The sequence below is a fragment of the Prionailurus viverrinus genome, chromosome C1 (genome assembly GCF_022837055.1).
Source record: "Prionailurus viverrinus isolate Anna chromosome C1, UM_Priviv_1.0, whole genome shotgun sequence".
Lineage (NCBI taxonomy): Eukaryota > Metazoa > Chordata > Mammalia > Carnivora > Felidae > Prionailurus > Prionailurus viverrinus.
The window spans coordinates 15,277,997-15,293,990 of record NC_062568.1 but is presented as its reverse complement, the minus strand read 5'-3'; the positions used below and the strand labels follow the sequence as shown (position 1 = coordinate 15,293,990).

At 47.1% G+C, this 15,994-nt stretch overlaps 1 long non-coding RNA gene across 3 annotated transcripts in view; it reads left to right on the top strand.

Moving 5' to 3' along the window:
- The window catches only part of LOC125171522 (uncharacterized), an 86,092-nt gene that overhangs the window by 57,635 nt on the left and 12,463 nt on the right, over window positions 1–15,994 (top strand). For 2 of the 3 annotated variants that reach the window (XR_007154376.1, XR_007154375.1), the window contains exon 2: window positions 7,284–7,437. This is a non-coding gene — a long non-coding RNA (uncharacterized LOC125171522). Of the gene's footprint in view, window positions 1–6,434; window positions 6,861–7,283; window positions 7,438–15,994 lie in introns of those variants that run through there. The other variant, XR_007154377.1, reaches the window with a different exon arrangement.

The following is a 15,994-nucleotide window of genomic DNA, read 5'->3' as shown; positions in this document are numbered from 1 at the left end:
GCAGGTGGTGGACACATGGTCATATGCTCATATGGAGTTATTCACAGTCCCCACGGACAGGAGGTCCTATTTATTTTTGGTCCTTCTGTCTGTAAAGTGAGATGTGCTATCCTCCCTCGGCTGAGGGCAAAACCCTCTGGGAGGCATTGTAGACACTTCAGAGAAAAGGCCAGTGCAGAGAAAGTTCGATTCAACTTTCATTTGCATGGCAGCGTGTGCTGGTTGTTTACTTCTGTATAACAAACTACCTCAAAACTTAGTGGCTTAAAACAGTAACTCATCCTTATAGTTCACAGTTCTGCGTGTGGACTGGGCTCTGCTGGGTAGTTCTTGCTTGCGATCTCTCATGAACTTGTAGTTGGATATTGGCTGGGGAGGGCGCTGCAATTTTCCTGAGGTTTTAGTGAGTAAGTCATCCAAAATGGTGCCCTTCTGTGGCTGGCAATTGATGCTGGCTCTTGTCTGGGAGCTCAGCCGGGGCTATCAAGTGGACCGTCCTCGTACGGCTCATGTTATGTGTGCTTTTCACAGCAGAGTGGTTATGTTTTCTGGCGGGTCCAGGTTGGCTTACCTCACATGCCCAGCACCTTGATGGGGACAGTTAGAAGCCTGGGTCATCTGGGATCCTGGTCCTTTCTGTATGGTAGTCAGAACCTCAGTGCAGGGCTGCAAGAGACGGAGGCAGAAGCAAATAGTCCTTTTAAAGGTCAGGCCTGAGCTGATGTCGTGTCGCTTCTGCTATACTCTGTGGATCGAAATAGTCACTACTAATCCTGGATTGAAGGGGAGAGAAAATACACCCCACTGTGTAATGGGAAGGGTGACAAAGAATTAGTGACCATCCTTAATCGGCCATGCACTGAAGAGGAGCCATGATGTACTAAAGTGTTGTAGGAGAAAAATGCACAGAGCCTCAAAACAAAGATACATGAAAGTGTGCACTCGAATAAAGCTATAGACGTAAGAATTGGTCTACAGCGGTAGACATCAAAGTTAGAAAGGTCGGGGAGAGTTAAGACAACTGGAATTGAGTGAGCTCCATCTTGAAACAATTCCTTAGTTAATCCATTTGTTTAACAGACGCTTATCGAGCTCATAGCTTATGCCAAGCACTAATACTACAAAAAAGAATATGGCATGAGGCTTTCTTTCCAGACTTCTACCAAAGTCTGCTAGTCCATGCATTAGGTGGCCTCCTAAATCCAAAAGGTAGTTTCTGGTGTACGTATCACTCTCAACACAAAGTATTACAGTTGATATCCAAAGACACAGAAACGATGCCGCACAGACATAATGATGCTGTTGCGTAGGCCTCCGGATTTAGCATCCTACCAGGCCAGAAAAGAAATAAATATTTATCACTATTAACAAAACTAGATGAAAGATATGAGGGAGAGTGGCCAAGTTAAATAGGTTTCTCTGGAGAGACTGGTGGGTAGATTGCCTTCGGAGAACATTCTTTGGGAGAAATGGTGTGTGTTTAGGACCCTTGGGTTCAGCTGGAGTTGTCCGGAGGCCTTGAGAAAACAGTGGCTATAATTCATGTTGCTGGATCAGATTTTTTTTGACAGATCCAAAAGGACTCCCTGTGGGGATGTGAGACTGTCTGTTTAAGAAACATTGCCGTGCTGTTGCTCAGGGTGCATATTACAGCTATATTCTAAAGAGAAGGCACACTTCTGAGTACAAGAGCAGAGATAGGGCTATAGACAATGATAGAAGCAGCTAAAATGGAAACAGAGCCAGGCCACGATGCCTGAGGCAGAGGCAATGGAGGCAAAGAAGGGTTGCAGGTTGTTTGCCCAAGATTGCATTAGCCGAGGTCAGTCCTTAGAGCTGATCTGATCGGAGGGCAAGTTGGTGGAAAAAGTAGCATTTTTGGCTAATTTGGCCATTTAAAAAATCGAATTGACTGGCTTTAGTATGCCAGGTGCTAAATCATACTGGGCCACAAGGAAAGCCTGCAGAGAAAAGGAAGATGGCCTTGGACAGGTGGTAGAAGAAAGAGGACGTCATATTAAGGCCTGCTGTTCTTTGCTTGCCTTGGATCTTAGGCTACAGTCAGGCTGGACTTCAGGGAGAAATGTTCTAATGGAAGGAGAGGATTTATAAGGAAAAGGGATGCATCATCCCTTCCTCCTCTCATGCCCCTTTCACATCACCTCCAACGCACCTTCCTAAAACATAGCTGTCATTACTTGCCTAATGGCCTCTAGTCATTCTTGTTCGCGGGAGCAAACATCCTTCTTAGTTTTGCATTCCAACGTATCAAGCTGGTCCGACTATTCGGTTTTCAAATCTGCTAGCACCCAACACCAGCCGAGTGGTTCTCTGGTTATCTGCCTTGGTAGTTTTTCACCACCCCAAACGTGCTCTCTCCTTTTCTTCTGACTCCAGATCATTCTTCAAAGTCTTCCTGCACAATGAAGTTTCCCGGATCACTCAAGATGACTCCCTTCTCCTCTTGTTTACAGGTCCATTTGGGTAGGAATTCATTTACTCGTGGGTTCATTTATTTGTTGAATTAATATTCATTTGCTGAACATATGTATGTATGTATGTATGTATTTGATGTGGGACTTGAACTCACAGCCCTACGATCAAGACCTGGGCTGAAGTCAAGAATCAGACACTTAACTGACTGAGCCACCCAGGCATCCCTGGGTGCATCTATTATTTGCTGAGTACTAGGCATATTGATTTAGGACACATTTTCTACGTTCAAGGAGTTTGAATGTGACAGGAAAAATTTTCAGTTTCTCTGGTACCCACTCAGAAGCAGTATTATCTTTGCCTATATTTCTAGTTGTATTCTCTGTGGGCTTTTTGTTTTTTAATCTGTGAAGTATTTTCCTTAAAGGCAGATGACTGTCTTGAAGTTCTTTTTAGCCCCCAAAGAGCCTTGCCCATACTAAACTCCCCCAAAACATAAAAGATTTGGGAGCACCCCAGAGCAGTGGCCTGGTAGCAGCACACGTGTGAGTCTGGATCTGATCATGAACTGGAGATTTGATGATCTCTAAAGGAAAGAGATTGCTTTGTGTGATTACTGGGGCCTAAAATCAGGGAAAGATCAGTACTTCCCCCATTTAAAATAATGTATATCAATGAAGAAACCCTCTGCCCATCTCTAATTTGTGTGTTCTCACCACATTCCAAAGTTCCGGGAACATGAGGGCCTTCTTCTTGAAACAAAAAAGACAGTCATTGGGAGTGGTCAAGCCTGTTGATAGTCTGTTGGTTGAGGGCCCAGTCAAGAGTGAGGGCACCCAGGCTGCTCACCTCCTAGGAAAAGTCCCGGACAGGCAGCAGAGTTACGTTGGAAGTGTCATGGTGACCAGAGCTCCATGCTCAGAGACGCCATCTTGCCCACCCCATCTGCCTCTGGCTTGGCTTTTTAATGTAGGGTCACCCAAACAGGGCGCGTGATCTGGAGAATGCCTGGCTCAGTTGGAAAACCCAGTGAACTAAAAGTCAAGAAAGAGAGTTGTAACCTTGGCCTTGGCCCTGATAACTTGTGTTACTGGAGGCCATCACTTTTCCTCTAGGCCTTAGATTCCCCACCTAAAATATAAAGGAGCTGAAATAGTTCAGTCATTTTGTCAAACTGTTTTTTTTTTTGTTTTTAGTCAAACTCTTTCATCACACAAATCATAATGCAGAAGTTCAGAGTGTAGAGCACACAGAAGCAGAGCTGAATTACCTCATGAGGCTCAAAGAGGATTAAGTAGGCCCCTCACTTGCTCAAGATACCCCCTCTCTTTATACTGCCCCTCCTGATCCCCAGCACATATTTTGAAAGCCCCTGGACCAGAAGGGTGGACCCTATATTTTTTTACTGATCACGGTGCATAACCAAAACTAATTTTAAGAGACTCATTTCTAATATACACATCTTGATAAACGCCATACCTTTGTTCCAGTGAATCCTTGTATTAGCTCTTAATAAAGCTCTTTTTTTTTTTTTTTGAGAACAAAGGAAATATAGCTGGGATGTTCAACAGTTTCTTCCCACACCCCAACTGATTGTCCAGCTCAATTCCTGAAGTGCACGCTCTGCAGTGTGGAGATCGCTGACCTCTGGGGATCTTCAGGTTCTTTCCAGCCCGCTATTCTAGAAGACTATGCCTGGAGCACAGAAACAATGCTAGTAATCATTAGCCCTGTTTATTTCTCATAGAAGAAAGAATTTTCTGGATACTTGGGAGACTGAAAGCATAGTGACCATTGTAGGGGGAGGAGACCTACTCCATTAAAAACTCAACCCCCTGTCCCATATCTCCACTGGCCAGACCCACTCTGCTGGCTCAGGCATCTGGCCGGGGCCCTCCCGTGCTCTCACCTGCAGAATCTCTACAGCCTCATGGCGAGATTTCCCAGGGCATGTCTGGCATGTGCCTCCTCTTGAGTCAGGAACTAGTAGCCCTAAACCAGCCCGTGCTAGGAGATTTTCTCCACAACCTGCTTACGAACAAAGAACAGCAGCTTAAAAATTCTCCACTTCGGTTTAAGAAGTGCTCTGTGAGGAGCAGGGAGCTGAGGGGGATTGTGTGTGATACCCTCTCCTTTCTCCTCATGCTGTGGCTGAGTGGCTGTTCTATTCCTGGAAAAGAAAGGGGGTTTGGGGGGGGGGACTGCTGGGCCACTTTCTCGGGAGGACTACAGGGCTCAGGGGAGAGGCAGCCAGGCACAGTTCCCGGTCCCCATCCACTCATAACTCGTTTGAGAGATATGCAAACTGGCAGGACTGCCCAAGGCCTCCTTGCCAAGGCAGGCTTCCCTCCAAGTGGGCTTCTATATTTATGTGAAACAGAAATGAAAGAAACAGCACTAAAAGGCAACAGACACACTAGCCAGCACCCCCCATGAGTGCGTGTTTAATGAGAGGCAAGACTGTGGGAAGAAGCGATCAGAGGGTCACTCGGGGCAGAGTGAAGTCTTGGTGGCCTCAGAGACCTTGACCTAGGGGAAGCCAGAAAGATGTCCACAGACAAAGGCCAGGCAAGTCTTAACACTCCTTTTGTGGGCCTTAGTATGCCTAACACTGAGGCATTGGGCTCTATATTAGTTTCTAGGACCCCCATAGCAAAGCACCACGAACTAGGTGGCTTAAAACAATAGACATTTGGGGCTCCTGGGTGGCTCAGTCGGTTAAGCGTCCACCTTCGGCTCACGTCAGGATCTCACGGTTCGTGGGTTCGAGCCCTGGGTCAAGCTCTGTGCTGACAGCTCAGAGCCTGGAGCCTGCTTCGGATTCTGTGTCTCCCTCTCTCTCTGCCCCTCCCCCGTCCCCCCCCCCCCCCCCGACCTCTCTCTCTCTCGAAAATAAATAAACATTAAAAAAAAAAAAAAAAAAACAACCAATAGATACTTATTCTCTCACAGTTCTGGAGGCCAGAAGTCTGAGATCAAGTTGTTGACAGGGCGATGTCCTCTCTGTCCTCTGACAGAGGATCCCTTCTTGTCTCTTCTAGGTTCTGGTGGTTGCTGGCATCCTTAATGTTTCTTGGCTTATGGATGCAGCACTCCAATCTCTGTCTCTGCCTTCACATGGCTTTTCCTTTATGTGTCGGTGTCTTTTTGTCTGTTTTTTTCTCTTATAAGGACACCGGTCATATTGGGCTTAAGGCCCACCCGAATCTGTTTTAATGATTACATCTACAAAGATCCTATTTCCAAATAAGGCCACCTTCACAGGTTCTGGGTGGACCCAAATATTTTGGGAGGTGGGAGGACGCTATTCAATCCAGTACAGACCCTAAATGCCCCTTTGTCAGGCAAGAATGGGGGCCAGAGAAAAACAATTTGCTCTGCTCTGCTCTCTTAAACTCAGAATATTATACCCATTCTCCAGTTTAGCAGACTCCTTAGGCAAGCGGGAAGGTTGATGGTCTTGAAGTCTCCCTTTAACCTCCTCACACTGGCAGATCCCAGAAGTCACAATGCTTAAGCCCTCTTGCAATAGATCACCGGCAAATACAGACCTCATCACTTCTTAAAGGTTTCCAGGAAAGGGTATTCACAATACACATCCTTAGTGGATAGGAGAAAGTCCAAATTTCAGATTCCATTGGTCAAAGGAAAACTCTGATCTGTGTAAATCCAACAGGATGCAGGGACATGTATTCTGGATTTTAGCTCTGAAGGTAAACTCTCAGGCTCAGACCAATGACTCCTCACCTCCTCCTTTTTGAAAGAGAGCTTTTACTTGCTTGGTGTATACATTCTTACATCCTTTTGATTTCTGCCTTTCCCATCCTTACCCTCCCTCTTTTCTCTTAATTTTACTTTTTTTCTTGGTTGTTTTTCTTTAATTTTTAGTTCCTAAAAATAAAAAAAAAAAATGTAATTGATTCTTTCTACTCTTTCTCTTGGCCAATCTGCTGAGTTGCTGGCTGAGGGGCTCTCAGTTTCTCTCGTGCCCTCACTCCACTTATCCCTTTGTAGTCTAACTGGCCCACTTAGTTCATGCAGATGGGTCTAAAGATAAGGGAGGAGATTTGAAAAGAGTAGAGGACATGGAGGGAAAAACAATGCTTCAGAGGAAACAGCAGAAAATGCCAGGAAATTACTGAAACTCAAGCACAGAGCCCATCCAAGACCAACAGCAGAAAAAGTGGGGGTGAAAATGGAAAGAATCATGAAAACCCAAGCAGATGGTCTTGGGCTGCTTGTAGTAAAAGGGCAGAGAAGATAATATGAAAAAATGTAGCAAAAAACTGTGAAGAAAGACAATCAAGGCACAGAGAGAGGCCCGACAAGCAGCACTAGAGGATTGAAATGGACTGGAGAGCTGGCCGGAGACGGGTATTGGGTTAAGCCTGAAGCTTAAACTGTTGGAGTCCTCAAAGTCCTGCTCAGTAAGTCCTGAAAAATTCTCTCAATCTGCTCTATTAAACCCTTGGCCTTCAGTTCCGTGTTGCTGGAATGGGGAACATTGATTCTTCCACTTTTTAAGTTTCCCAGAGGACAACACTCAGGCCAGGCATCTTCCTGACTCCCTCAGGCACCCAGAAAATGGTAGATGATTCCACATTGTCTAGACTAGAGCTGGTGAGGTTCTCCAGAAAATGGTAGATTTCCTCATACTGTCTAGACTAGAGCTGGTGAGGTTCCCCAAAAAATGGTAGACGTCCCCATACTGTCTGGAATGGAGCTGGTGAGGTTCCCCAGGAGGCATGGCTGATTCAGAATCAGCAATGATAAGAGCAGAACTTTAAAGGCTATGTTTTTCTGCTGGAATATTTTCTCACTTTTTCGGCACCCTTTCTTCTCTTTTCCAGGGATCCACAGACCCATCCTCCTTCATGACTCCCAAACTCTGGACCTCCCTCTCACTCTTGGCTCAGACCAAGTGTATCTCCATTAACACCGAGCAGAAGATACTTGCTGCCTGTTATCTGCTCCCCAGTTGTGTCCAGCCCACTTAATCAACAGGTAATGATAATTCACCTAAGAACTCCCAGGTACCCTGAGCCTTACCCAAGTAAATAGATCTAAAGAACTCCAGCCAAGAGTAGCTGGTGAGGGAGAAGTATTTAGGCCAAACCACTCAGGCTTGACAGTATGTTATCAAAGTTATTCTTGAAAATTCCTTAGGAAGGTAACATTTTGTAGGCCAGTTACTTCAAGTGTTTCAGCTGCAGAAACAGTGGTCTGCTCCAATGCTAAAGAAAAGCTGATCTTTGGAGCTGATTGAATCTGTTAGGCTGGTCTGAGTTTGGGATCACATGGAGGAAAAGAAAATACCCCAGCCAGATTCAGCTTGCAAGACAAGCCGCGCTGAGCTGTATGAAGGAAGCGTGGATTTGCATTTCTTTCTTCCCACGCTGCAGCTTACTGATGGGCAGTTACTTATCTTTTCCCCTTTGCTGAGGACCCATGCCCAAACGTATACAAGTTAACATGAGCTCGAGGGACTCCTCTCCATCAGTGTGAGCTTCTTGGTGAGTGCGCGGTAGGGAGAAAGGTCTGTGCCTCTTTCCCGAGCACAACCGGCTGGCTTAGCAGCAGGTGGACCCACATCTTCTCTCCTCCATGTAAGCATACACGGTGGTGAGAGCGATCCTGGAAATTAAAAAAAAAAAAAACAAAAAACAAAAAACCAACAACTCCCTCTTTGTGTTTTTGAGTTTTTTATCATCAAACTGAATTTTACGCAGACGAGGGCTTCCGAAAGTGAGTCAGTGCTTTCTGATGGGAACGCAGCCCCTTGCCTGGGCCCCTGGCAGGGAAAGTGGGTGGGGACGGAGAATGGGGCAGCAGAGGGGAAGGTGAGAGCTGCAGCTGGGCAAACAGAGCCTGCATTGTTCCCCTGCCGCATCGGGGCTGCAGCCTGGGACCCGCGCCTCCCTTAGAACGCAGCCAACAAGCACATGGCGCCTCGTGCTCTATTTACACAGGTGCCTTCCCTCCCCAGGGAAGCTGGGGCTTTGCAAACATGCATGACCACATGCTTCCATAAGATGGATGCTCACATCTGCATGCTGCCGAGGGGAGAAACTGAGGCCCAGAGTGGGGAAGGAAGGCCGAGCAAATCAACGATGGAAGCAGGAAGGTCGGGCAGGTGTTCTGACTCCCCCTGGCTTCTCTGGTTACCAGGCTGCCTTTGTCCTGTCAGCCCTGCCCCTGACAGGGATAAAGCCTTTGGGCTTTTCACTTTAGATTGCAGCAGCTCTCCCAGCTACCACTCCAAGCTGAAGCTGAAGCTCCCCGACTGTTCGGGGTGGGGGCTGGGGCGGTGACACTCCTCCTCCCCCCCAACCCCCACCCCGCAGCCACACCTGTTAGTGCAGCCTGCCCCCCCCCTCCCGCCCCCACCAGAAGGGCAGGGAGGAAGGGGCTCTGGGGCTTGGACATTTCACATGCCTAAGAAATGTCCCTGAGCCCTACTATATCCGCTCCACTCCTACCCCCGCCCCCCAACATCTCCTGGAAGTCCAAGGAAGGGCAAAGGAGAAACCCAGCCGATTCATTTATTTGTCTGTCGTGTTTTAAAGTGCTCATTTTCAGAGCCTCAGCTCAAATGCCCCAGATTCTTCAGCAGATGAGTTGTAAGGAAATGCAAGGGGTGAAGGGGAAACCATAGGTGAAAAGAGACGAAAAAGACTCATTGCATTTTAAAAAATGGTCAAGATCAAACTGATAGCCGGGCATGCTAACCTGACACTAACACTATAAAAAGATACAAAGAAGTGATTACTATAAAAGCCAGAAGAATAGTGACTTTCAGGGATGGGGGGAGGGTCGAGAACTTTCGGGGATGGGGGGGAGGGTCGAGACTGAGAGAGAACACTTGGGGAGGGTCGATTTCTTACCCCAGTGTTGGCTACAGTACAGGGCACCTTGTGGTAGCCCATTAGGTTATGCATCAGCCTTGTGTGGCGCTTTGTTTTCTAAGGAAAGTGTTAAAATAGTTTGTCAGTTTCCCTGGCGCCTGGACAGCTGGATCTTTAGGATGCGACCCAATCACGTGCCTCTTTCCAGCTGACACAACCAGGTCGTTATAGCAGCTCTCAAGGAGGCACCAGTCTCTTGACCCTAACTTTGGGGAAGGGGGTAACCCTTCGAGGAGGGGGACAGTGGCATGGCAGAACAGAGGCGAAGTGAGGCTGTCCCCCATCCCTCTGAACCGGAAGGGGACTCCAGTGAGTTTTCTTCTTTGCGTGAAGTGAATAGAAAGCCTTTAGAGCATTCTCTGTCAGGTAGCTGACAGGTAACTTATCTGCATGAGGGGGCTCACCGTCTTCTCCACCAGATCAATGCTGGTGCCTGCCTTCCTCTCGCGAATCCCTCTGGAGCTGTGTCTCTGTCTCTCGAGGGACAAAGATGGTCACGGGGACTGCCTGAGATGCATCTCTGACTAACACAAATTCTAGGAACTAACTCTTCCAAGTAAAGGATCCGTTGGTCCCAGCAAGGCCATCAGAGACACTCAAATATTATCCAGTGTCTCCAAGTGCGTGCGTACAATTGTGTGCATGACTGTTTAGAGTAAGACAGCAGGTTGCTAGGCAGTGCGTTTCCAGCAAGGAGAGTGTGAAGAAAAAAAAATAATAATAAATAAACAGATGACGGGGAGGAGAGATCCAGCGCCCGCTCGGAGAGGAGCGTTTGGGTCCGGTTCACTTCGGTCTGATGGGAGTGTCACCGGGACGTCAGGGCTCGCTCAGATCCGGCATGAGTTTCCAATCTTGCCTTCCAACTCCTCACCCTCTGTCTCATGTGGTGGGGAAAGCTGAGATGAAATATGGCCCTCTGGAGGGCCGTGCCTTTGTGAAAGACTATTACAGCTGTAACAAAACTTTTGTAATCTGCACCGTATCCCATTACACCTCCCGGCTCCTTGGGTCCCTTCCCAGCCTCAAGGAAAATACACACACCCTTTCTGTTTCTTTCTTTCTTTCTCTTTTGCTCTCTCCCTAGTTCCTACCCTTTAAAAGGGCATCGCAGTTGTTCTTTTCACATAGGCTTTCCTCTAACCTTTGAGGCAAATGGGCTCGAGGTGTGTAGAAAGGCTGGGTGATACTCGGTGCCCTAAGACCTGTCAAATCATCGAGGGGGCTGCACAGAGCACAGGATGTGGAGGTCACCGCAGTGGGTCAGGATGAGGCTTCTCTGAGCCTTCTTATCCTTGGATGACGGCTTGCTGCCTCCTGCCTCTGACAACAATGATGAGAGCTAACTCTCATTGAGCCTGGGGGCTCTCATCCCCCCAATTGTCTTCATGCCGACTTTTGGGGGAACAGTTGGGCTCCGTGGTGAAGGAACTGAGTTAGAAGCCGACCATCTGGATTTCTGTCTGAACTCCAGTAGTTCCTAATTGTGTGACCTTAACAGATGTCTTTAATCTCTCAATTTCCTCATCTGCGAAACAGAGGTACTGATATTTACCTTGTAATGTGAAGTTCAAGGAGATGATCCACGTCAAGTGCTGTAGACAGTGCACGGCATGGTGGATACGCCCAATCGTAGTCCCCTCTTTTTTATTTTGCCGTGTTCTGACTTCTTTGGTGACGTGGTGGGCTCTAGAGCCTTCTGCTCCACGTGCTCAGGGGAACCAAGCTGGGTTCCAGGATGCAGCTGGAGGACAATGGAAGTGACTTCTGTTCTGGGGAGGGTGAAAAAGTGGGAAGAGAAAGGAATGACATAGAAGGTTCTTACAGTAGTCAGAATCTACAGCTGCTCTAGTCATGAAGGGACCAAGAGTCCCCTGTTTGTGTCAAAAAGAGACAGAATTGGTCAGACAGAACCGACGATTCCAAACTTTGGGCTTGCCACTGTCCCCTATCCTGAGATATTCAAAATATTCATTCGATAGAATGTTTGGCACGGAGGCTCTGTGACACAAAAGCCGGGGTCATGAATCCGGGAAGATCTGAGCCCTCCCTCCTCTATTGCCATTACCTGTGCAAACGGGGCTCACTTCTCAAACTCCCTGGGCCCTAGTTTAATCATTTGTAGAAGGAGAATCAAGGCTTGCTCATGGGATTGTTCTGAGAATTAAATGGAATAAAGTGCCTCAACGTCTCTGATGTAGCACGTCGCTCATAGCAGCACTCAACACACTTGTTGAGTGAGTGATGGAAAGAGTGAATAGTAAGCTTTCCACGGATGATCTCATTCTTCACTTTTGAATTGGTTTTCCTTTTCTTTGCCTCTCCTCTTTCCTTTCTCCCCATTTCCTTCTTTCCCCCTTCCTCACATTTTTAATGTTCAGGATTGCCCTCCCTGTGCCATGTGTCTTTACCTGTCCTTGACTACGTCATTCCTTAGTCAGTATCCCTAGGTGTTTCCCATGGAGGGCCTTACACCTCGCCCGTCTACATAGAAAACGTGTCATTATAAATGGAGGAGGAGGAGGCTGCCTTGCTCCACACATGCCTGTCTGGACAGATTTCCAGGGGCAGCTGTGACTCTTGGTACAACTTCTTCACTTCTTTACTAGATCTTGGCTGTGGTGCTCATATGATAGAAGGTGGAGAGAGAAAGTGGTGAAGACAAAGGGCCAGGAGAAGAGAAAAAAAAAATAGACGTATCTACTTGAGGCCACGTGGCACTTTAGAGAAGGAACAGAGTTGACCACAAAGTAACGTCACGTAAGTCTCAGCTGGTAGCCAAGACCCCATCCACCGAATCATAGTCGTTTCCCAACCTGAAGATAGAGGAGGCACCTGAGGGAAATAGGGGGAAGTAGGACATGATGTTCTATTGTACAATGTCAGAGAGACCATGGGAGGGAAGGATGATGTCAGGCTTGTGCCAAGGGATGCAACAAGGGAAGGTCCCATGTTCCCGGGAAACAGGCACTACCAGCATAACCTACCGCCCGTCCCTGTTGGTCAATGTTAATGGATTTGGGCTGGAAGATGGTAGGGCATCATGCAGGGATGATTCAAAAAGCCTTTTCTTTTGGATTTGCAATGAAAAAAAAAATTTTTTGTGTGTGTGTGCAGACCACAAATATACCTTACTCATCATATTTAATTGCAGCTTAAAAAAAAAATTTTGAGGGTCGAGGAATCTCCAAGGCAGATGGATTGCTTCATGGCCATAAGACGGAGGGCTGGGAGAGCCTTACCAAGGTCATTTCCCCATGTTTCTGCTTTCAGGAAGTATCGTACAAATGTGAGGCTGGAGCATCCATGGCTATGATCTCTAGAGAAGACAATGATTGGCCTGCAAACCAAATTTTGCTGCCTCTGAAAAATTGTCAGGAAAATGACTGTATAATCTGCAAACAAAACAGAGGTCCTATATCCCCTAGCACAGCAGAAGCTTCTTCATTTTATTCTACATTCAGGACTAAATCTTTCAGACCCAGCCAAGGGAGTAACAAGGGGGACATAATCTTGTTCTGATCCTTTGTAGCTTCTCTGGTAGCATCCCTGTCCCCCAGCTGGTTTTCAAGTTACAATCTCTCTGTCTCTCTGTCTCTGTCTCTGTCTCTCTGTCTCTCTGTCTCTCTCTCTCTCTCTCTCTCACACACACACACACACACACACACACACACACACACACATCCTTCATGCCCAGCTAGAACTGATTATCAACTGATTATTAACATTTGGGAAATGGGGGGGGGATAAAATATATACAGTTGTGAAATACCATCCAAGTTCTTATCTTCTTATTGGTCCCATAGGGCAAGTGGAGCCCTCAGCCAAGCTGCTGAGATGTAGAGGTACAGCACATGCTCCCAACTGCCTGATTTCCTCACGTTTTCATCCATCTTACGTCCTTTGTCAGGTCTGTGTTCATCTGTCTTTTCCAACACCCTACACCGTCAACCAATTTTGGGTTTTGGATAAAGTTTTGTTCTTCTCATTTGTCTCAGAATCCACTTTTTTGGCTTTCAAGTGAGCTGGTACCATTTTGGGCAGTCGTCTACTATGCACCTGGCCTGCTTTTGGGTTCAGTCCTGGGAAATCTTGGATGTGTCAGCTCTCTTTCCTCACCCTCCACAGCAAAGATGGGCTGAGAAGGCCCAGTGCGGGGCTGGTCATGCCTTCTGCCTTTCGCCTGCCTTTGGCTCTCCCATCCCGCTTCCCCCCCGGCCCTCACATCCTGACCCACCACACAAGAAGCTCCAAACCTAGGCTCTCTTCTCCTTGAACTTCCCATCTATTTCCATCTTGAGGGGTTCTCACCGTCTCTCCCGCTACCCGCTTTTCTCTCACGATTCCCCAGATGCTGAGTCTCTGTCCCCTCCCACGCCTTTGCCCCGCTGTAAATTTTCACCTTCTGGATTTAAGCACCCTGGATATTGTTGCATCTCTTCCCTGCGCCTCCTTTGCCACCGTGCAACATACAGCTGCTTTTTCAGCCCCGCCCCTCGCTGGCCTTCATTACATAGGAAAGTTTGTAGTGCTTCACATTTTGTTCTGGACACGGGCCAGTCTGGCCCCTTGTCAGGAGCCTCTCCCCGGGACCTCTCCTATAGCAACAATGACATTTTGAGGAGGAGGAGGCTGTTTCATCACTGTAAATACACACCCTCCCCCTCCTCATCGTAACAACCGCGACGGTGATAATGACGTTAATAACGAGGTCAGCTAATAGTTGGACGATGTGTCAGGCACTGTGCTGAGGGCTTTCTCTTGCTGTCTCGTTTATTCCTCACAACTACCCTTTGAGGCAGGTACTATAATAGAGGAGGAAACTGAAGCTAGCGGACATCCAAGGTGCTGTTTAGAGTCGCCAAGAAAGTGGGAGAGCCTGGATGTGAACGCACCTAGGTGGTCGTTCTCAGTCCATATTCTTTGCCACCACGTAGGGACGCCCAGAGCACGATGGTCCTCTCGCACCTGGGCGGAGGGCAGACAGGCAGCCAGGGACAAGGCAAAGAGCCAGAGGCAGCTCGTGTTGGAAACATTCATGGATTATTTGTCAGTTTTTAAGGAAAAAACTAAGGAGACACAGGATACAGATAGCAAGGTGGCAGAGAACTCCAATCAAGCTCGACAGAATCTCTCTGTGCTGTGTCAATTGTCTTCTACGTGACCTTGGTGCCCGATGGAGTTTCTGTCACCATCATAGCTGTCTTCTTCTCTGAAGCACAAAGTCACCATTAGTAGTCCATCAGGCTGTGGTTATGTTGGCTGCCCTCTTCAAAGAAGGGGCTGTGCTGAAAGCGAAGAATTCTTTCCGCAGCCGTGGCTTGGGAGTAAATGGTGGGAACCTTCTCTCGGAACACTTTTGATGTGCGTGAGGCAGAAAGGAAGCTCTCATTTAGCCGGGTCGGTTTGCAAGCAGGGCAAAGGGGCTGTGGTCAGAGGCTCCGACCCTGTGTGTGATCACTCAGCTTTGCTCTGTTCTGTGGCTACAGCCCAGGCATGAAATCCTGGCCGGATGTCTTATGATGCATATGGCGCACTATCATGGTCCCCGTGGGGATGGGACAACAAGGTGGGGATGAATCAGTTCAGTTCCAAATTCTTGATCAGAAGAGCAGCTCGGAACACACATCCTGAAGGCAGTAGAATAAGTGTATACATCAAACCCGGTAGCATCATTGCCCCGTGGGGTACTTCAATCTGGGAGTACATTTCCTTGCCGGATGTCATCAAGTTCTCAGTAGAACCTAAACATGGTTGGCTGTCTTCATTACAAAGTGAACCTGAGGTCCGTGCAGATTAAATGACTAAGCTTTGCGGTACATATGAGCCTTTTGAGTTGTATTTAGACAGAACTCCACCTATTCCACAACAAATTCATAGACAGGCGTCAATCCTGTGTCAAATTATCTTTGAATGTCTGTTGAAAATCATCTGACCACGAATGGGGGTCTGTTTCTGGACTCAGTATTCCACTGATCTACTTGTCTATCTTGGTACCAATGCTTTATTCCCTTTATTATTGGAGCTTTATAATAAATCTTAAAATTAGGTAGTAGAAGTCCTTTGTTTGTTTGTTTGGTTGGTTTTTGCTAAGTTGTTTTGGCCATTCTAAGTCCTTTTTGTTTACCTATGAAATTTAGAATCGGCTCGTCAATTTCTACCCAAAAAAGCCTGCTTTGGGTTTTGACTGGGATGATGTAGAATCCATAGCTCACTTTGAGGTTGATTCATTTCTCTGAGTTTTTGACTGTTTTTGTACTATGGATTAGTGTCCTGGGATGGAGCTCTGGAATCTGTAGCACAAACACAGAGATCTTCAGGACAATTAATTTTTATGCTGATTTAAAGCTAATAAGGATAAATATTTACAGGGAATCCAAGCCATCTGAAAGCAGAGTTACGAGGGCTTCACTGATAATAAGACTATTTACATGAAGGGGAACTTTGACTGTTTTGAGCACCTAGGATAAGCCATATTTGTAAAATGTTTAATTCCCACAAGAAGCCTATGAGGTAGGCATTACCTAGTCTACATTACAAGTAGGGAAACTAGGGTACAAAAAGGTTAAGCAATTACGCTGAGGTCATACAGGAAATTAAGTGGTAAAGTTGACCTTTAAACCCAGGTTGGTCTCATTTTACTGTGATGTTCCCCT